This window comes from Pleurodeles waltl, chromosome 1_1 (genome assembly GCF_031143425.1).
Source record: "Pleurodeles waltl isolate 20211129_DDA chromosome 1_1, aPleWal1.hap1.20221129, whole genome shotgun sequence".
Lineage (NCBI taxonomy): Eukaryota > Metazoa > Chordata > Amphibia > Caudata > Salamandridae > Pleurodeles > Pleurodeles waltl.
In genome coordinates, this window is record NC_090436.1 from 253712363 (window position 1) to 253728250 (window position 15888).

Below are 15888 nucleotides of genomic sequence, written 5' to 3' on the forward strand. Positions count from 1 at the left end.
GGGAGACAACATTATGGCCTTCACTGCCAACCTTCTCCACACAATCCAAGGAGACCAGGAGGTGGCTCTTCCGGTCCTTGACAGGGCTCATCATGTGGCTTCAGCATGTGGGCATCCCAAAGCCGTACCAGACATATTAACGTGTGCCCACTTTTTCACGGAAAACAGAGTTATCCTTATGTTGCATCTTGTCTGATCATCTTGCAGGGGTGCGGGGCAAAATTATTGTAGGAAGAGACTTCAATTTAGTATAGGACCCTGGCCCAGGTAGCAGTGCAGCTACCTACCAAGGGACAGTTGCTGTGTCCATGCAATTAAAGAGGGAAATCACAGACTTGGGACTGGTAGATGCTTGGCGCTATACTTATTCTGATGCGCGCAACTACTCATTTTATTTCCATGTTCACACATCCAACTCCCACATTGACATGGTGTTTGTCACTCACTCACTACTCCATGACCTTGAGGTGGTGTCGATCTCGGACATCTCCCTCTCTGATCATGCACCCATGGAGCTGCTGTGGTCTGTCACTCCTAGATCCCGCAGGCACACAGCGTGCTGGCACCTACCACCGGTGCTTCTCAGGGACCCAGTAGATATTGAGGAGATTCAAAAAAGCATAATTTAATTATTTGCTTTCAAAACCCTCTCTGATACCTGTCTACATATGCTTTGGGAAGGCTTTAAGGCCTTCATACAGGGAACAATCACCATGATAGCCATCACCAGAAGGAAGGAAGCACGTTTTGTGGAGTGGAATTTGCCTGTGGAGATTACAACCCTGGAAAGGGAGGATCAGTTCACTCCCGCCCGGCGTAATGAAAGACAGTTAGCCATGCTCCATGGTCAACTGTGGGCACACAGACCCAATCGAGCTGAGTGCTCTTTGTTAGCTGTAATTCAGAAATGTTACGAAGGTGGAAACAAAGTGGGTGCAGTTCTGACTTAGAGGCTTAGACAGGCACAAGCTAGTGCTCCTATTGACAAACTCAAACTGCAGCACAGGACTTGGACAGTGTCAGAACATGACAAACTCCAAGGGCCATATTTATACTTTTTGACGCAAAACTGCGCTAACGCAGTTTTGCGTCAAAAAAATTAGCGCCGGCTAACGCCATTCTGAAGCACCATGCGGGCGCCGTATTTATTCAATTACGTTAGCCGGCGTTAGCCGCCGGCGCTGCCTGGTGTGCGTGAAATAAAATGACGTACACCAGGCAGCGCCGGTGTAGGGGAATATGGAGCTTGGGCGCCAAAAAATGGGGCAAGTCAGGCTGAGGCAAAAATATCGCCTCAACCCGATTTGCTCCATTTTTTTCGACTCCCAACCCCCATTGAAATGACTCCTGTCTTAGCAAAGACAGGAGTCATGCCCCCTTGCCCAATGGCCATGCCCAGGGGACCTCTGTCCCCTGGGCATGGTCATTGGGCATAGTGGCATGTAGGGGGGCACAAATCAGGCCCCCCTATGCCACAAAAAAAATTAAAAAAAATACTTACCTGAACTTACCTTAATGTCCCTGGGATGGGTCCCTCCATCCTTGGGTGTCCTCCTGGGGTGGGCAAGGGTGGCAGGGGGTGTCCCTGGGGGCATGGGAGGGCACCTCTGGGCTCCTTCCGAGCCCAGAGGTCCCTTAACGCCTGCCTTGTCCAGGTGCTAAAAAACGGCGCAAAAGCGGCTGGACGTCATTTTTTTTGACCTGCCCACTCCCGGGCGTGATTTTTGCCCAGGAGTGTAAATACGGCGCACATGCCTCGGAGTCAATCTTTTAGACGGGAACGCCTACCTTGCATATCATTAACGCAAAGTAGGTGTCCACGCTAAAAAGTGACGCAAACTCCATGGACTTTGGCGCCAGACGCGTCTAACGCCAAAGTATAAATATGGAGTTAGTTTTGCGTCGGAATTGCGTAAAAAAAAACGACGCAATTCCGGCGCAAACAGAGTATAAATATGCCCCCAAGCGTTTTATGGCTATTACCAAACTATGGGGGTTATTACAACTTTGGAGGAGGTGTTAATCCGTCCCAAAAGTGACGGTAAAGTGACGGATATACCACCAGCCGTATTACGAGTTCCATAGGATATAATGGACTCGTAATACGGCTGGTGGTATATCCGTCACTTTACCGTCACTTTTGGGACGGATTAACACCTCCTCCAAAGTTGTAATAACCCCCTATATGCCTGTGACACGGTGCCCATTCCGAGGATTGAGCATTATCTAGACCCCTGTTATTGATAACACCTGTCTCCTCAACACAGCAGCTCCTGGAAGCCCCCATCACTTTAGCTGAACTCCAGAAGGGTGTACAAGCTCTCCTTTTTGGTAAACACCAGGCCCTGCCAGGCTCCCTGTACTCTTTTATCTCCTGTTTCTGCTTTGAATATAGGAGCATTGTTAGACCTGACAGCCTTAAGGTGGTCATCCCCAACTTTTTGCCTGCCTCCCTCCATTTTTCTGACCCTGATTTTGCTGATTTTAGGACTCAGTGCACTTTACTACAGCTGACCAGTGCTAAAGAGCATGTGCTCTCTCCCCTAAACATGGTACATGTGGCTCCTACCCAATTGGCATATTTAATTTACCTGTAAGTCCCTAGTAAGGTGCCCTGGAGGTGCCCAGCGCCTGTAAATTAAAAGCTAGTAGTGGGCCTGCAGCACTTATTGTGCCACCCACATAAGTAGCCCCTAAACCATGTCTCAGGCCTGCTATTGTAAGGATTGTAGTCCCTACTTGGTCAAGAGTGTATACCTCTGCCAACCAGAGACCCACTTTCTAACAAGCATCCACTGAAATTGCTCAACTTCTTCACTCAGACCTCCTACTATGACTGCCACACAGACATATCCCTCATACTGAAGCCAGGGAAGGACCCCACTCATTGTTCCTCCTACCATCCTATAGCCCTCCTTAATACTGACACAAGGCTCTTCACAAAGATACTGGCTACCAGGCTGGAACCCTACCTTCCAGTGCTTATTGATCCGGACCAGGCAGGTTTCATCTGTAACAGATAGGGAGCGGGTAACGTCTGTCGGGTGGCCCATCTGGTGGAAAAATTGCATTGGCATAACCTTCCTGTGTGCCGTCTCTCACTTGATGCAGAGAAGGCTTTCGACAGAGTGAATTGGTCCTTTCTAAGAGCAATCCTGAGCAAGGTGTGCTTGGGTCAGGTGATGATGAACAAGATTATGTCCTCTTATGTTATTCCAACAGCTACCATCAGGGTCAATGGATGACATACAGAGCCTATTGTTCTCCATAGGAGTACGCAATAGGGGTTCCCCCATCACCACTGTTGTTCATCCTGGATGTAGAGTCATTAGCTATTACCATCCGCCGCAACAGGAACATTGTGGGTATAGCGTTCGGAGGCCACAAACTTAACCTGTTTGCAGATGACCTCTTACTCTCTATTTCACAATCTACCCCATTCTTTATCCACCATCGTTAAGGACTTGACAGCCTTTGAACAATTCTCAGGGTTTAGATCAACATGGATAAATATTAAATCTGAAGGGTTCCCTAGGCGGATGTTCCCGCCATGAGTGATTTGGCCCCATTCCAGTGGTGCTCTGGGACGATCCAATACCTGGGACTTGACTTAACTCCCGACCTATCCTCTTGGACGTAGGCCAATTGGCAGCGACTGCAGAGGAATATTGTGGCGGATGTTCGGCGATGAACGCCTCTTCCTCTCTCCTGGCTAGGATGTGTAAATGTTGTAAACACTAATGTCCTCCCACAGGTTCTGTACGTCTTCCAGACCCTATCTATCCTGATTCCCCAATGTTAGAAATGGGGTCTTTGGTTGGCAGTCAGGTTACCCCCTGTCCAAGCAAGGACCCACACTCTAGTCAGTTCAAAGGAGAAACACACCTGGTTAACTCCCACTTATCCCCTTGGTAGCTTGGCATGAACAGTCAGGCTTATCCCAGAAGCAATGTGTAAAATATTTGTACCAACAAACACAGTAATACAGTGAAAACACTACAAAATGAACACCACACCAGTTTAGTAAAATAGCCAATATTTATCTAAATCAAACAAGAACAAAACAACAAAAATCAAACATACACAAGTCAAAATATGAATTTTCAAAAGAATAAGAGACCTACTCCACAGAAAACAATGAAAATGTTGATTTTGCACAAAGTACCTGGTTAGGGTAAAAAAATAAAGCCGCGTTGGTGAGGGTCCATCGTAAAAGGAAGCAATGCGTCGATTCTTTCCTTGCAAGGGAGGCTGTGCGTCGTTTCTTCTCTGGTCAGGTCGGTGAGGTGTAATTTTCTCCCTCGCAAGAGAGCGATGTGTCGATTTCCGGACGGGGAACCTCGGTTCCACGCAGGGTCGGGATGACTTTGACTCCCATGGACGATGAATGAGAAAGCCAGTCGCATGGTGTTAGAAAACCGTGCTGTGTGGGGTTTGCGTCATTATCAGTAGCTGCATGCAGGTGTTGCACGTCGTTTCTCCAGCCGCGATGCAGGTGGAGCATTGATTTTTGCCACGAAGCCGGCGGTGCATCGTTTATCAGCCGCGTTGCAGATGGTACGTCGAACATTTCCCTGCACTGAGTTCTGTGCATGGATTTCAGCTCTTGTTCTGACAACTTCACCTTTCAAGGCCCAGGGACTGGATAGGGCACCACTTGGCTAGGCAGGAGTCTCAGCAGAGAGTCCAGGTGCTGGCAGAGGAAGTCTTTGATGGCCCTGAGACGTCAAAACAGGAGGCATGCTCAGTTCAAGCCCTTGGAGATTCTTCTCAAGCAGGGATGCACAACTAAGTCCAGTCTTTGTACCATTTCACAGGCAGAAGCAGCAACTGCAGTATAGCCCAGCAATATAGTCACAGGCTGGGGCAGCACTTCGCCTAAGCTCTTCAGCTGTTCTCCTTGGCAGAGGTTCCTCTTGGTTCCAGTAGTGATTTTGAAGAATATCTCAAGTCTGGGGTTTTGGGTCCACTACCTATATCCCTTTCTGCCTTTGAAGTAGGCAAACGTCAAAGGAAAGTCTCTGTTGTTCACAAGATCATGCCTTGCCCAGGCCAGGCCCTAGACACACACCAGGGGGTTGGAGATTGCATTGTGTGAGGGCAGGCACAGGCCATTCAGGTGTAAGTGGCCACTTCTCCTTCCACTCTAGCACAGATGGCTCATCAAGATATGCAGGCTACATCCCAGCACCCTTTGTCTCACTGTCTAGAGGGGATTCACAACCAGCCCAACTGTCAAACTGACCCAGACAGGGAATCCACAAACAGGCAGTCACAGAATGGTTTAAGCAAGAAAATGCCTACTTTCTAAAGGTTGCATTTTCAGACTGTCAATTTAAAAACCAACTTCCCTAACAGATGTATTTTTAAATTGTTAGTCCAGAGACACCAAATTCTATATTTCTATCTGCTCTCAAATAGAATCGATCTATTCTAACCACACAAGTACATGTCCTACCTTTAACATACACTGCACCCTGCCCATTGGGAATTTATGGGTGCCTTAGATGTATAAAAAGAGAAGGTTTAGGCCTGGCAAGTGGGTACACTTGCCCTGTCGAATTGGCAGTTCAAGACTGCACACACAGACCTATCCTCTTGGACGAAGGCCAATTGGCAGCGACTGCAATTGGCATGTTTGCAGTGCTACACATGTGAGTGGCACAACCAGTGCTGCAGGCTCACAAGTAGCATTGTGCACCTCTAGTGCACTTTACTAGGGACTTACTAGTAAATCAAATATGCCAATTATGGAAAGCCAATTACACATACAGTTGTACTTTAGCACTGGCCAGCAGTGGTAAATTGCCCAGAGTCCTAAAGCCAACAGAAACTGGTCAGATAAAATAGGAGGAAGAAGGCAAAAAGATTGGGGATGACCCTGCAAAAAGGGCCAAGCCCAAAATCCGAGATGACATCCTTCATATGCAACGCAATGTTGGCGCCTTCATTTGGAATGGCAAACGCCCGTGGGTGTCTAGCACTCTTCTTATGCTACCATACCACCGATTTGGCCTGGCATGTCCTAATTTCTTAGAATACTACTGGGCGTCCCATCTCCACTACATTTCTGAGTGGGTGGCTCGTGAGAGTGAGAAGCATTGGCTCCACGTGGATCGTGCAGTGGCCTGACACCCTTTGTAGGACCTTGCGTGGTTACCCATGCAGGCACTAACATGCAGCGCTTACTTAGTGACAGCCACCAGAACAGTACTGACTATATGGGACAAAATTGTGGAGTGGCAGGGACTCACCACCTTTCCATCCCCCAACCCATCTATTGCGCATAACCCTGCATTTACTCGGGCACTTCAGCTACACTCGTCTCCTTGCTGAGCTGAGGGGGCGTGTAGGACACTACATGACCTCTTTGTGGGTTCAACCATTAATCATTTGACCAATGTAAGACTGACTACCATTTACTGGAAGCAGCAAAGCTGCAAGATTGTCAGCTGCAACACTGGATCCTGCACCCCTCAGTCTATCTGGGTGCAACACAACCGTACACCCCATTTGAAAAGCTGGGAAGGTCCTTTGGTGGGTCGTGTGGGTTAATATCTAATACATATCGCACCTTACAGCACTCTACCCCTCCCAGCATACACCTATATCAAGAGACATGGCAAACCGTCACTAACGTGGGCATCTCCCTCAAACAATGGGACACTCTTTGGCAGGATATGACCAAGACCTACTGAAGTCTATTCCTCTGGGAAACGGTATATAAGCTCAATGGTACTACACCCCATTACGCCTAGCCTCCATACTCCATATTCCCAACCAAATCCAACCTTTGCTGGTGTTGTGGCCACGGGGTAGGGGACCTTTGCCACATATGGTGGTCCTGCACCCTTACATCGACCTACTGGAAGGGAAATCTGAGGCATGTAAAAACTGTACTAGAATACCCACTGCTTGCTTACTTTCTGGTGGTCGTTCTTGGGGCCCGACCCATCACCCTGGCCGCAATGACCCATGCTGGTTCATCGAGCTGGCTTGGAAAAAGCCCACTGCCCTCTGTCTCCCAGTGGTTCCTGCGCTTATGGCATGTGATGGCAATGGAACAACTCTCACACAATCTAAAGCACACCTCACGCAAGTTCCAGAAGATTTCGAGCTCTCTAATACAATTCATGCAGCATTTTGAATCTCCTTGCTTTAACCCGCCAAAGCCTCGAGCATTATAGGTATTTGGTTAAGACGCGCTGCAAATCTGCCTGCGTTATCTTGCCCATCCCCTTCCCCCTCTATGACAAGCAGCGCTATTGCTGCCTGTAAACGTGACAGTCTTCATTCTTCCCTATGCTATTAGATGCCGCCCGGGAGTTATTCACTTATGTTTTGTTATATTTGTTTACTGTTTATGCATTATCAGGATACGGCATGGCTTGTAATAGACGACTCATACATGCTATGCATGTGATGTCTAATTCTCCTGCACCTTAAATGTACTTTATCATGGACTCTGTATTTCGCGAAGAACATTACTGAACAACGGTTGAAATGAGTCGTATGTAACAATATCTTGGGCTCTGGCAGCCTAGTCGCTATTTGCTGTACTGTTCTTCTTTGAAAACTTTCCAATAAACAGATTTTGAGCAAAAAAAATTGTTTGGTAAATATATCCTGTCTCTTTGTTACCTCTCATTTGAATGTTTGCTTCCTTCTTGCTCACCTTAATTCTTTTTTTTGTTTCTTTTTCCATCTCACCTGCATTCTTTCTTTCTTTTTCTCTCCTTCCACCCCTTTTCATTGACTTCATATCATTTCTAATCCCTCTCTTCTTTGGTCCTTCTCTTCTTTCCTTCCCCCTTCTCTCCTCTGTTCCCTCTTTGTTTTTCCATTTATTCATTATTTCCTTTTCATCTTGACTCCAGTTCTTCTTCTTCACCTCTCTTCATTGATGGTTGTCCCTTTCTCTTCCTTTCTCTTTCTTTTCCCCTTTTCCTTCCTTTCCTCCTCGTCTTTCTTTCCTTTCTTAATTTGTATTCGATTATACCCATATAATCATTAAAAAAGCAGATATACATAAATAGTATCATAAAAACATAAAATCTAAGTTCAATATCTCATCTAATAAAAAAGACTCAATGTGACAAGCATTCACAGTGCAATACATATTAATACACAAATGAAAGGCAAGCCCATGAACGAGTGAAAGTGATAGGCGTGCAGTAGGTGTGGTTAAAAGCCCACAATTCTAACAGGTCAAAGTGCTTGTGCGCTCGACCTATAAAAACAAAATGCTGGCTTAGATTTATAAAAACCATGAGATTGAAGAGCTGCCGATAAATATTTATATCTGAAAGGCTGCTAAAAAAAAACCATATGGGACACCATCAGGACAGCAGAGGAGAGAGGTGGCGGCGGGAACAGTCCGTTTTTTTTCTCCATTCTTAAAGTATTTCTCGCGTCGTCCCGCCCTCTGCCCCACGCTTGAGATTTGCGGCAGCCGCAGTTGCAAACCTCATTTACAGATCCTTCGTTCTTGCGCCCTCTCCTTTGCAAATGGTCTGTGGTGACATAAATAGATCCAGTCTTCCTAAGGCTTCAGCGATTTCCTTCACATAATTTATCCCTGGGATCCTAAACCCAGAGTAGCAAGCAAGACAGCAGGCTATAACATCACGGTTACATTTTTGCAAGCTCCACCTGATCAATCACACTGGTCAAGCCTTCCTTTCTTCAAGAGTGGTTACTTTACTATTAGGCAGTGTTAGAAATGGGGTACTTGGTTGACAGTCAGGTTACCCCCTGTTCAAGCAAAGACCCTCACTCTAGTCAGGGTAAAAGAGAATCACCCTCAGCTAACCCCTGCTTACCCCCTTGGTAGCTTGGCAGAGCAGTAGGCTTAACCTCCGAGTGCTAGGCGTAAAGTATTTGTACCAACACACACAGTAACTCAATGAAAACACTACAAAATGACACAACACAGGTTTAGAAAAATAGGAAATATTTATCTAAACAAAACAAGACCAAAACGACAAAAATCCACCATACACAAGTCAAGTTATTAATTAAAAATCAAAGAGTCTTTAAGTAGTTTTAAAAACACACTAGCGCTGCTAGAGTGAAAATGTACCTGGTGTGCGTCAAAAATAACCCCGCACGGGCGGGCGTGCGTCGAAAATAACTCCGCACGGCGGTACTCGAGTCAAAAATCCAGCCGCACGATGAGTTGACGATCCAGCCGCGCAGGTTGCGATCTCCCAGCCTCCGTCAGCGATGCTGCGCGTCGTTTCTCCTGCTCCGTGCGTCGATTCTTCGGTCGCGTTTCCTGCGAGCGTCGTTTCTCAGCCGCGGAGCTGGCGGCGCATCGTTTTTCAGCCGCCGATCGGATTTGCGTCGATCTTTTCCCCGCACGGCGCTCTGTGCGTGGATTTTCTGGTCTTTAGGCTGCCAGCTTCTCCTTTCAGGGTCCCAGGACTGGATGGGCACCACAGGGCAGAGTAGGAGTCTCTCCAGAGGCTCCAGGTGCTGGCAGAGAGAAGTCTTTGCTGTCCCTGAGACTTCAAACAACAGGAGGCAAGCTCTAGATCAAGTCCTTGGAGATTTCTTCTCAAGATGGAAGGCACACAAAGTCCAGTCTTTGCCCTCTTACTCTGGCAGAAGCAGCACTGCAGGAAAGCTCCACAAAGCACAGTCACAGGCAGGGCCGCAGTTCCTCCTCAGCTAACAGCTCTTCTCCAGGCAGAGGTTCCTCTTGATTCCAGAAGTGTTTCTGAAGTCTGTAGATTTGGGTGCCCTTCTTATACCCATTTTAGCCTTTGAAGTCACCTTTCTTCAAAGGGGACTCACACCTACTTGTGAAATCCTCCCTTGTCCAGGCAAGGCCTCAGACACACACCAGGGGGTTGGAGTCGGCATTGTTAGAGGCGGGCACGGTCCTTTCAGATGAGTGACCACTCCACCCCTCCCTCCTAGCAGAGATGGCTAATCAGGAAATGCAGGTTACACCCCAGCTCCCTTTGTGTCACTGTCTGGGGTGAGGTGAAAAACAACCTAACTGTCAAACTGACCCAGACAGGGAATCCACAAACAAGGCAGAGTCACAGAATGGTTTAAGCAAGAAAATGCTCACTTTCTAAAAGTGGCATTTTCAAACGCACAATCTTAAAATCAACTTTATTAAAAGATGTATTTTTAAATTGTGAGTTCAGGGACCCCAAACTCCACATGTCCATCTACTCTCTAGGAGAATCTACGCTTTAATCATATTTAAAGGTAGCCCCCATATTATCCTATGAGAGAGACAGTCCTTGCAACAGTGAAAAACGAATTTAGCAGTATTTCACTGTCAGGACATATAAACCACATTACTATATGTCCTACCTTATCCATACACTGCACCTTGCCCTTGGGGCTACCTAGGGCCTACCTTAGGGGTGCCTTACATGTAAGAAAAGGGAAGGTTTAGGCCTGGCAAGTGGGTACACTTGCCAAGTCGAATTTACAGTGTAAATATACACACACAGACACTGCAGTGGCAGGTCTGAGACATGATTACAGAGCTACTTATGTGGGTGGCACAACCAGTGCTGCAGGCCCACTAGTAGCATTTGATTTACAGGCCCTGGGCACCTCTAGTGCACTTTACTAGGGACTTAACAGTAAAACAAATATGCCAATCATGGAGAACCAATTACGTACACATTTTAAACAGGAGCACTTGCACTTTAGCACTGGTTAGCAGTGGTAAAGTGCCCCGAGTAACAAACATAATAAAATCAGAGTCCAGCACACATCAACAACCTGGGGAACAGAACCAAAAAGTTAAGGGAGACCACGCCAAGGATGAAAAGTCTAACAGGCAGTATCTCAGGGTGGATTTAATTGATCAGAAGTAGTTCTCGCTATTAAAAGGATTAGAAATCCCTGTGCTAGACATACAAACTAATCGGCAGCAATTGTTTAACCCCTTCGCTGCCAGGCCTTTACCCTCTCCTGTGCCAAGCCTGTTTTTTGGCCATTTGGGGTAGTTTGCACTTAGGCCCTCATAACCTTTTGTCCACATAAGCTATCCACACCAAATTTGCATCCTTTTTTTCCAACATCCTAGGGATTCTAAAGGTACCTAGAGTTGGTGGGTTCCTCTGTAGGAAACCAAGAAATTAGCCAAAATACAGCTAACATTTTGTTTTTTCAGAAAAGTAGGAAAAAAGGGCTGCAGAAGAAAGCATGTGTTTTTTCCATGAAAATGGTATCAACAAAGGGTTTATGGTGCTAAAGTCACCATCTTCCGAGCTTTCATGAGCAAGCAGACTTGAATCAGAAAACCACATTTTTCAAGACAATTTTGGCATTTTACTGGGACCTACCCCATTTTTACTATTTTATGTTTTTTCAGCCTTCTTCCAGTTAGCGACAGAAATGGGTATACAACCAATGCTGTATCCTGGACAGCTAAACATTTCTGAACAGTAGACAAAATTCTTGAATTGAGCAAGGGGTCATTTGTGTAGATCCTTCAAGGTTTTCCTACAGAAAGTAACAGCTAAAATTGAGGTTAAAAAATAGAGCCATTTTTGTCCATGCTTTCTTCTAAAACTTTTTCCAGCTGTGGCAGATTTTTTAAAGCTATACCATTACATCTGCTGGACTCTTCCGGTTGTGGGGATGTGTAGGGCTTGTATGTTCATCAAGTACCCTAGGTATCCAGAGCCAATAAATGAGCTGCACCTTGCAATGGGTTTTCATTCTATAGCGGGTACACCGCATTTCATTTGGTGAAATATCAAGAGTGAAAAATAGGTATCAAGGAAACCTTTGTATTTCCAAAATGAGCCCAAGATAAGGTGTTGAGAAGCAGTGGTTAGTTCCACATCTCTGAATTCCGGGGTCCCCATACTAGCATGTGAATAACAGGGCTTTTCTCAAATAGACCTCTTTTTTACACACTGTCTTACATTTGGAAGGAAAAAATTTAGAAAAAGACAAGGGGCAATAGCACTTGTTCTTCTATTTTGTGTTCCCCCAAGTCTCTCGATAAAAATGGTACCTCACTTGTGTGGTTAGGCCTAGTGCCTTCGACAGGAAATGCCCTAAAACACAACATGGACACTTCACATTTCCCAAAGAAAACGGACATGTTTTTTGCAAAGTGCCTAGCTGTGGATTTTGGCCTCTAGCTCAGCCGGCAGCTAGGGAAACCTAGCAAACCTGTATATTTTGGAAACTAGACACCTAGTGGAATCCAGGATGGGGTGACTTGTGGGGCTCTCACCAGGTTCTATTACCCAGAATTATTTGCAAACCTCAAAATTTGGCAAAAGAAAACACTTTTTCCTCACATTTCGGTGATGAAAAGTTCTGGAATCTGAGAGGAGCCACAAACTTCCTTCTACCCAGCGTTACCCCAAGTCTCCCAATAAAAATGATACCTCACTTGTGTGGGTGGGCCAGGTGCCTGCAACAGGGAAGAGCCAAAAACTTGTAGAGATTGAGGGGATAGCGCAGCGAGTTGATAAGCACCATTTGTTTTTACTATACATTTTTAGGCTGCTTTGGGGAACCACAAAAGTGAGGTATCATTTTACTTGGGAGACTGAGGAGAACACTGGGTGGTAGGAAATTTCTACTGGCGAGGTGATCCCACAAAGAAAAGTGAGGAAAATGTGATTTTTTTTAAAGCAAATTTTGAGGGTTGCAGAGGAGTCTGGGCAAGAGAATGTTGGGAGATCTACGCAAGCCACAGCTCCCCGGACTCCACCGGGTGTCCAGTTTTCAAACTAATCTAGAGTTTCAAATTCTTTCCTTTCCCCGATGCCTCTTAGAGGAAACCCCCCCCCCCCCCCCCCCCCAAGGACGGAGGAGATACTTACCTCTTTCCTCCATGACGTGCTGGAAGCAAATGGCTTCCAGCGCCCTCTAATGATGTCAGTGCCCAATCGTGCACCGCTGTCATTAGATGGGGGCTGGTAGGGGAAGCGATTCAGTGTTAGCGCTCCCCCCATTGGCCGGTACCAGGATGCATTGGTTACGTTGGTGGTGCCCCAGCGCTGCGCCACCGGACATAACCATTACGTCTGTGGCGCCAAAGGGGTTAAAAACTGTGCCTACCTGGACACTTTCACGTAAAATGGTAACTCAGTTTTCACTTATGCGACCATTGCTCAGTGTGCTCTGCAGAAAGGCAAAATTAGTCTAAACATATTTATTACACAGTAACAGATGCAGTGAAAAACTCACACTGGCTTCTGCTTTACCTCCAGAGCTCTCAAACTGTGCCCCGTCATGAGGACTTGAGGCACATATTTCACAGTATCCACAATATATGGATCACGGGCGGCATAAAACAGTACCAAAAACCCATCCAGAAAAAGCAAATGGTTTGGGCATTCAGTATGACGTAACGCATGATATTTGCGCCCTATGATGAAGATCGAGTCACAAGACCTGTTGGGACTTCTGAAAGCAGTACATAACAAAATAGTTCTGTGAGATCAGTTTGCAAAAATACTGACTGGGGAAAATCCAAGTAGTAGATCCTCGCTAGGCATCAATAAATGTCCAGACAAACATATATACACATAGGTGAGAAAATGAACTTAGAAAAAATATATTGTCTTAACGAAATTCATTACGTAACAACAATGTTCAGAGGTTCAGACTCAGAAGTGCTCCGTGTGAGGTGAATTTAAAGTGCGTTTTCCTTTTAAAAACAATATAACTCACAACCACCCAAACCGCTGCATAGATCGCAAACCTCTGCGCTCACATCAGGACAGAGGCCTATGCTTTTGTGGCATTCGGTATGACCTAACGCATCACATTTGGTGCCGCATACTGAAGATCGAGTCACAAGATCAGTGGTCTCTTCTGCCTTACTCCAGAGAGAACCAGCAAACAGGCTCCACCTCGGATTGTTCCCCCTTAGCAGGCAAATAGTGTAAGTGTAGTGTTGACGTGTGCATATACCACCATGATTTTAGGCAAAGCAGCAACTGGCCTACAGATGAAATTAAATAATTTAAACGAATACTGAACGAATTTGGAAATTAGGCAGGTCAAGACTAAAGTGGCTTCACGCATAAGCTCAATAACTAAGGGGATTGACAATTAAATCATAACAAACTGGAAGGTACTAACGGGTATAAATGCATAGTTACTTGGTGGAAGAGCGGGGCAGGAAAAGGGAATTGGCGCCCATGAAAACCGTGTTCATAGCATTGAATACTTCTTTCCTATGCTTAATTGAAAAGTTATCTGGCCTGTCACTGAACCATTCATGTAGGGAATCAGAAGCAAACTAATGTCACACAAACCCTTGGGCAAATCCTCTTTAATGGAAAATGTGGGAAAGCGCCAGATACCGCTCAGAGCCATACCACCAGGCTACTCTTTGGACTTCCCCATAGTTCTTTACAAGCTCATGTACAAAAAGAGTTTAATTTGTAGAAATAAGTTCACATTTTGAAGACCTTTTACACTTCTTACTGTACTCATTTCAGAATGGCCCCAGAAGGCTCCTTACAGCATTGGCAGGTCATCCACAAAATCTCAACGTAAGAATTGAATGCCTCACTAAAATCTATGAAGTTCAGAACCATCACGTCCATGTCCCTTCCAACTCTACATACACAAATGTTAACACTAAGGTAAGCTAAGTTAATATCTTTCTCTGAAGGTTGCTTAATCTTTGAAAAAGGAAAAGCATATGGTTACAAACTCGTATGAAAACAACTTAACCCAAATGTATTTGGTCTTCCTGCGCTCTATACAAAAAAAGAAACAGGTAATAAGAGCCAGACTTTGCTCCTGCCAATAAAGGACTTTCACTACAGTCTTCTCAGGGGTAAGAAAGACCCCGTATGCGGACTGTGTAAAGTTGACAAGGAGATGCTGATTCACATATCTGTATCTGCGAGAACCTACAGCCCTACGGAAGATCCTTTAGAGACCTGTAGGATCTTTACCTGTAAGATTATACTCGCAACCCATTAAGTTGGATGTATGGTAATGCCATTATAGACTAATTGTGAGGCCGATTTTTATAAATTAGTTTGTACTTTTATAATTCTTAACAGGTGTACTTTATTTTTATTTTTTTAATGTTGTTCAAACTTTTATTACAAAAACATAAACTAGTATTAGTATCAAATCAAATCATTAACATTTATAAAGCGCGCTACTCACCCGTGCGGGTCTCAAGGCGCTAGGGGGGAAAGGGGGGGTTATCGCTGCTCGAACAGCCAAGTCTTTAGGAGTCTCCGGAAAGCGGAGTGGTCCTGGGTGGTCCTGAGGCTGGTGGGGAGGGAGTTCCAGGTCTTGGCCGCCAGGAAGGAGAAAGATCTCCCACCCGCCGTGGAGCGGCGGGTGCGAGGGACGGCAGCAAGTGCGAGGCCAGCGGAGCGGAGGGGGCGGGTGGGGACGTAGAAGCTGAGGCGTCTGTTGAGGTATTCCGGTCCCTTGTTGTGGAGGGCTTTGTGTGCGTGGGTGAGAAGACGGAAGGTGATCCTTTTGCTGACTGGGAGCCAATGCAGGTGTCTCAGGTGTGCGGAGATGTGGCTGTTGCGGGGTACGTCGAGGATGAGGCGGGCCGAGGCGTTTTGGATGCGTTGCAGGCGGTTTTGGAGTTTGGCGGTGGTCCCGGCGTACAGGGTGTTGCCGTAGTCCAGGCGACTCGTGACAAGGGCGTGGGTCACGGTTTTTCTGGTGTCAGCGGGGATCCAGCGGAAGATCTTGCGGAGCATGCGGAGAGTGAGGAAGCAGGCGGAGGACACGGCGTTGACTTGCTTGGTCATGGTGAGAAGAGGGTCCAAGATGAAGCCGAGGTTGCGGGCGTGGTCTGCGGGGGTCGGTGCGGTGCCGTGGGCCACCAGGAGTCGTCCCAGGCGGACGGGGTGTTGCCGAGGATGAGGACTTCCGTTTTTTCAGAGTTCAGCTTTA